This window comes from Danio rerio, chromosome 6, assembly GCF_049306965.1.
Source record: "Danio rerio strain Tuebingen ecotype United States chromosome 6, GRCz12tu, whole genome shotgun sequence".
NCBI classification, from domain to species: Eukaryota; Metazoa; Chordata; class Actinopteri; order Cypriniformes; family Danionidae; genus Danio; species Danio rerio.
In genome coordinates this window covers 57,195,154-57,201,186 of record NC_133181.1, presented here as the reverse complement: position 1 = coordinate 57,201,186, position 6,033 = coordinate 57,195,154, and the positions used below count along the sequence as shown (strand labels likewise).

At 34.2% G+C, this 6,033-nt stretch overlaps 1 protein-coding gene across 3 annotated transcripts in view; it reads right to left on the bottom strand.

Moving 5' to 3' along the window:
* adora3a.1 (adenosine A3 receptor a.1) overlaps positions 1 to 6,033 on the bottom strand; it is an 80,706-nt gene that overhangs the window by 7,372 nt on the left and 67,301 nt on the right. For 2 of the 3 annotated variants that reach the window (XM_073954761.1, XM_073954760.1), the window contains 2 exons: positions 2,644 to 2,704; positions 357 to 392 (listed from right to left, as the gene is read on the bottom strand). The gene's annotated coding sequence lies outside the window, so the exon portion shown is untranslated. Of the gene's footprint in view, positions 1 to 356; positions 393 to 657; positions 718 to 2,643; positions 2,705 to 6,033 lie in introns of those variants that run through there. The other variant, XM_005166151.6, reaches the window with a different exon arrangement.

The window sequence follows — 6,033 nt, the reverse complement described above, 5'->3', positions numbered from 1 at the left end:
CAGGCTGTGATTTCTGCTACCAGATCTATTTTCAGACGTCAGGCACCCGCATGAAAATAATCTATAGTGTGTTTATGCTATAGTGTTTTTAACCTGACACGGACACCTCCAATAGAGATAGAGAGGTTGCACAATCAGCTATATTGTTGCTAGAATAGTTTTTTGCGATATAGATTGCCTCACTAAAAATGTCTGAGGTCATGTCCATGACATGTGTTAAGATAAGTCGATTTATTGATTATTGTGACGGGCCCAATGTACTGAACACTCAATTAAACAACTTCACTGAGACTACAGCTGATGGCGCTTTTGGATTAGATTATGGGTAATTAGTTTTACCAAAAATAAAACTTTACCTCATTTCTCCACAAATTTTCTCTCCAGACATTCCGCTGTGGAAAACAAAAGATTATTTGAAACATGTCTGTCTCAGTTAACATTCAGTTCATACAACACAAGCTAAAAGGGTCTATGGTTTATACTAAACTTTCATATCCTAAAAGTAACTAACAGAAATGTCGGGTTATTTGCACCACATTGATAATACTGTTGATATTGAACACTTTTTTTGGTAAACAGTTGCGAAATATATACTTTTAAAAAATATAATATTATATAAATATAATATAATATAATATTTCGCAACCTCTTTCTTACCTCAGACTCATCCGTTAATAACCGAAAGGCCGCCATTAAATCATTTTCTGTGTGGAGTTTAGTGAAGCCTCGCCTTTTTCCCGCCTTAAAGGGATAGTTCGCCAAAAAAAAAAAAAAAATTGCTTTAATATTTTTCACTTATTTCCTCAGGTACTCGAAGATTTAAGGTGCGTTTTGCTTCAGTACAATAATAAAAAATAAATTTAAGCTGAAACAAAATGCAAGTCAGCAGCTACCAACACTATGAGAGCAAGGCAATATAAAGGCAACACAAAAACTTGTTTTAATTAAGAAACATGAAAGGGATGGTTCTTTTTTCTAAAAAAGTGGACCTTTTTACAGTTTGCCTTATCTTGTATGTAATTACAAGGTTTAAATACTGCATTTTAGTGACATTTTAAGCAGTATTTTTTGCTGGATTAGCTTGCCGGATGCTCAATATAACCACACTTTTTGATGAACCAAAAACATTTCCTAAACTTTTAGAATAACAAAATATGAGAACATTTATTTATTTATTTATTATATTTTTAAATAGAAATGTATTAAATCATATATCATTAGAAAAAAAATTATCTTTTAAAGTTTTAAAGGGCACCTATGGTGAAAAATCAACTTTTTAAGCTGTTTGGACAGACATATGCATAGGTATAGTGTATAGACCATCATATTGAGGTGATATAAACACACCCAGTCCTTTTTTTTTAATTTAACAACATAAAAATGGTTGTTAATGGTTAAAAACACCAATATTGATTGACAGGTGCGCATCACCATATTTGTTTTTTCACGTCCGCCATTTTCAGCGTGTGAGTCAAAGCGATTATTGGGCTCAACACAAAATTTACTTGAACAACTAAAAATGGAGGGACCTTATTTAATTTTGTAAAGAAAAAACTCCTGAGAGAGTAAATAAACAATCAATATTCAACAATAAATCCATATTCAAATATGATGGCCTACATTAGAAGACAATAATACTTTGCGTTTGCTTCTAAGATCAACTAAGAGCGTATATACTGTAGACAGTTTTTTTTCTAAATGAAGTAGAATAAAATGATTGACAGCCAGTAACAATCTGTCCTAAAGGCAAAATGGCAGGGTTGACTTACAATAAACAAGCCAATAATGTGCTTTGGTATTAGTTATTTTCCTTCTAGGTGTGAACAGGCCTTTAGTGAGACCAAAATCCTGAAAGTTCATCAAATAATTATGGCCATTTTCCAACTTAGAACAGAGAAACAGAACAGAGAAGTTGAGTAAGAACAGAGAAGTTGAAGTTGAGTTGAAATGAAGCCTAATTCTATTTTTGTTTCAGGGTGAATTGCATCACATTTCTAAACAGAACAATGCTTAATATTCATAAAAACATGAAACAAAACCAAAAAAGACCTTCCTCAACATGATGGACATAACTGCAAGCAAGAATCTCTTAGATTCAGACAAACCAGAATTATTACTTATTGGGCCATAATCCTGCACAGCAGATCTCACAACTCGACCAATTAGAGGGATACAAAGTTAGTAGCTCTACTGTAAAATATCACAAAAACCGGTTTGTGTCATCTGAGAAATATCACTAAGTTACGAAGTATGCTGTCCATGTCAGATGCAGAAAAGCTAGTTCATGCTTTAATGACTTCAAGGCTGGATTACTGTAATGCTCTGTTCGCTGGCTGCCCAGCATCCTCTATTAACAAACTTCAGTTTGTTCTTACCAGGTCTAGATAATATGATCATATCACCCCAATTTTATCCTCCCTACTCTGGCTGCCTGTAAAGTTCGTTATTGATTATAAAATATTGGTTTTTATCTATAAAGCTTTAAATAATCTAGCTCGGCTCAGGAGCTTCTGGTAGTACCCAGAATGGCAAATTCTACTAAAGGAGGTCGAGCCTTCTCATTTATGGCCCTTAAACTCTATAATAGTCTGCCTGATAATGTCCGAGGTTCACCTTGAACACCTGCCGGTGACCTACTCATACCTGCAGCTTCTCCACAATGGATGTCGAGCGTTCTCCAGCCTCCGGGGCCTAGACTGCAGCTCTGCACAAGAAGTTTGGTGAGAGGAGAAATGGTCATGCTTAAACGAGCCTGGTGTCTTTCAATGTTTTTTTTTCCTTCACTTTTGTCAATCGGTGAAGTTTTACACAGTTTTACACAGTGGATGCCCTTTCAACCACAACTGGAAAACGCCCATACACTCTCGCATTTACACACACACACACTCAAACACTGCGGCCAATATATATATATATATATATATATATATATATATATATATATATATATATATATATATATATATATATATATATATATATATATATATTTTTTTTTTTTTTTTTTTTTTTTATGTATATTTTTTAAAGTTCCCATAGGTCAGGGGTGTCCACAATCAGTCCTGGAGGGCTGGTGTACTAAAAAGTTTAGCTCCAACCCTAATCAAACACACTTGAAGCAGCTAGTCAAGCTCTTACTAGATTTACTAGAAACTTCCAGGCAGGTGTGTCCAGGCCAGTTGGGGCTAAACTCAGCAGGACACCGGCCCTCCAGGACTGACTTTGGACACCCCTGCCATAGGTTATATACATTTTTTGTTAACATCAGATTTTTATGTTACACCTAATGTTTAAACGAGCCTGGTGTCTTTCCATGTTTTTTTCCTTCACTTTTGTCAATCGGTGAAGTTTTGTTCCTCGCCACTGGCTAATTTGCTCTTCAGTGTGTGGACTTTCAGCAGTGAAAATTAAACCACACTGACTGAACTAAACTGAACTAAACTGAACTTCAACTCTGAAAACTGCACTGACACTGTTTCAATTTACATTTTGTAGAACTTCTATGTTAAGCTGCTTTGACACAATCTACATTGTAACAGTGCTATAAAAATATAGATGAATTGAATTAAATTGCCAACAGCCCACAAGGTGAAAGAAAATGTATTTTGAAGGTGAAGAAATCGATTCAACTGTCTTCAGCTTTTCACAATATAATGCACTGATGAATCATAGAGAATATGAAGACAAGCACAGGTTTTTAAAACTGTAAATGGAGTTCCTATTTTAGGCTTGAACAACTATTAATGCTGCAGTTTATTTGACTTATTATATTATTAAATCAATTACATTATCAATGCTGTAAAAAGAACCTTATTCAATTGAAAACAGTCATATAAAGCTTTTAACGGAAGTTTGGTGGCTGTCAAACATTTGCTGAGCATATAGACCATTAGTTGACTTTTTTTGGCAAGAGAACAATGGTGTGCTACTTGCTTGTTGTTGGGATCAAAATAACAACTTCCTGCTTAACCACACAGACATGAGAGTTTAACCACACGATATAATGCTGCAGAGCCAGACTGCACAGCACTGGGGTGTATACATGGTTTGCTTAGCACCAGAAAAACAATAGCACACATCAAATTTATACATACGGTAGAAAGCTTACGAAATGTATGTGTAAAATTTGTTTCAAGATCAAGAAAATAATGAGGATGCACATTGTCAGCAACAATACACTGTGAATTCAATGATAACACTGTAAGAATGCTACTGTAAAAATCCATAACCTGGTTAACAGTAAGTATATATATATATATATATATATATATATATATATATATATATATATATATATATATATATATATATATATATATATATATATATACTGTGAATAAATGTAAATTGTCTTTTCCAGAATTCCCTTCATGACACTTCACTTTTTATATATTTGTTGACATTACTATTATTAACTCATATTTTTCCTTCAGCGGAATAACCCTTATTTATCAGGGGCCACCACAGCGGAATGAACCGCCAACTATTCCAGCATTTGTTTTACACAGTGGATGCCCTTTCAACCACAACTGGAAAACACCCATACACTCTCGCATTTACACACACACACTCAAATACTGCGGCCAATATATATATATATATATATATATATATATATATATATATATATATATATATATATATATATATATATATAAATACATACAAAAATATAAATATATATATATATATATATATATATATATATATATATATTTTTTTTTTTTTTTTTTTTTTTATGTATATTTTTTAAAGTTCCCATAGGTCAGGGGTGTCCACAATCATTCCTGGAGGGCTGGTGTACTAAAAAGTTTAGCTCCAACCCTAATCAAACACACTTGATGCAGCTAGTCAAGCTCTTACTATATTTATTAGATATTAGAAACTTCCAGGCAGGTGTGTCCAGGCCAGTTGGGGCTAAACTCAGCAGGACACCAACTCTCCAGGACTGACTTTGGACACCCCTGCCATAGGTTGTGTACATTTTTTGTTTACATTAAAGTTTTATGTTACACCTAATGTTGATAATGTTTATTGCATTAATTTCATCTTTGTTACCATGTTGGTGTTTACTAGTCATGTGTTATTTGATATTTATTCATTTTCTTGTCGGCTTAGCCCCTTTATTAATCTGGGGTCGCCACAGTGGAATGAATCGCCTACTTATCCTGTTTATGTTTTTACACAGAGGATGCCCTTCCAGCCACAAACCATCATTGGGAAACACACTCATACACTACAGTCAATTTTAGCTAACCCAGTTCACCTATAGCGCATGTCTTTGGACTTGTGGGGGAAACGGCAACCGGAGCACCCAGAGGAAACCCACGCAAACTTGGGGAGAACATGCAAACTCCACACAGAAATGCCAACTGGCCCAGCCGAGGCACAAACTAGCGACTTTCTTGCTGTGAGGAGAATGTGCTACCCACTGCGCCACCCATATTTGATATTAGTATACTGTATTATGAGCAATTGTTTATTAAGTGATTTTCTCATCCACACATGCCAATAGTTGTGTTTTGTCTGTCACAAAGGATAGGATGAGAACAAAGATGCTGCATGCATTAGCCCAGGCATGATTTAAAGGACATTGTATGATTGCAAAATATAAATAAGTAAAAAAAAAAAAAAAAAATCTGAGATTAACTTGATGTAATTACTTAAAAAATAAATGCACAAAATCTAGGATATATGTATATATATATATATATATATATATATATATATATATATATATATATATATATATATATATATATATATATATATATATATATATATATATATAAACGTAGCAGTCTTTGCCAGCAGGTGGCGCTTATAGCATTGTAGTCTAATATTATTAAACTATTATTTATTAATAATAATAAATGTGCTTATCGGTGGCGCAGTGGGAAGCTCAATGGCCTCAGAGCAAGAAGGTCGCTGGTTCGAGCCTCGGCTGGGTCAGCTGTCGTTTCTTTGTGGAGTTTGCATGTTCTCCCTTCATTCGCACGGGTTTCCTCCTGGTGCTCCGGTTTCCCCCACAGT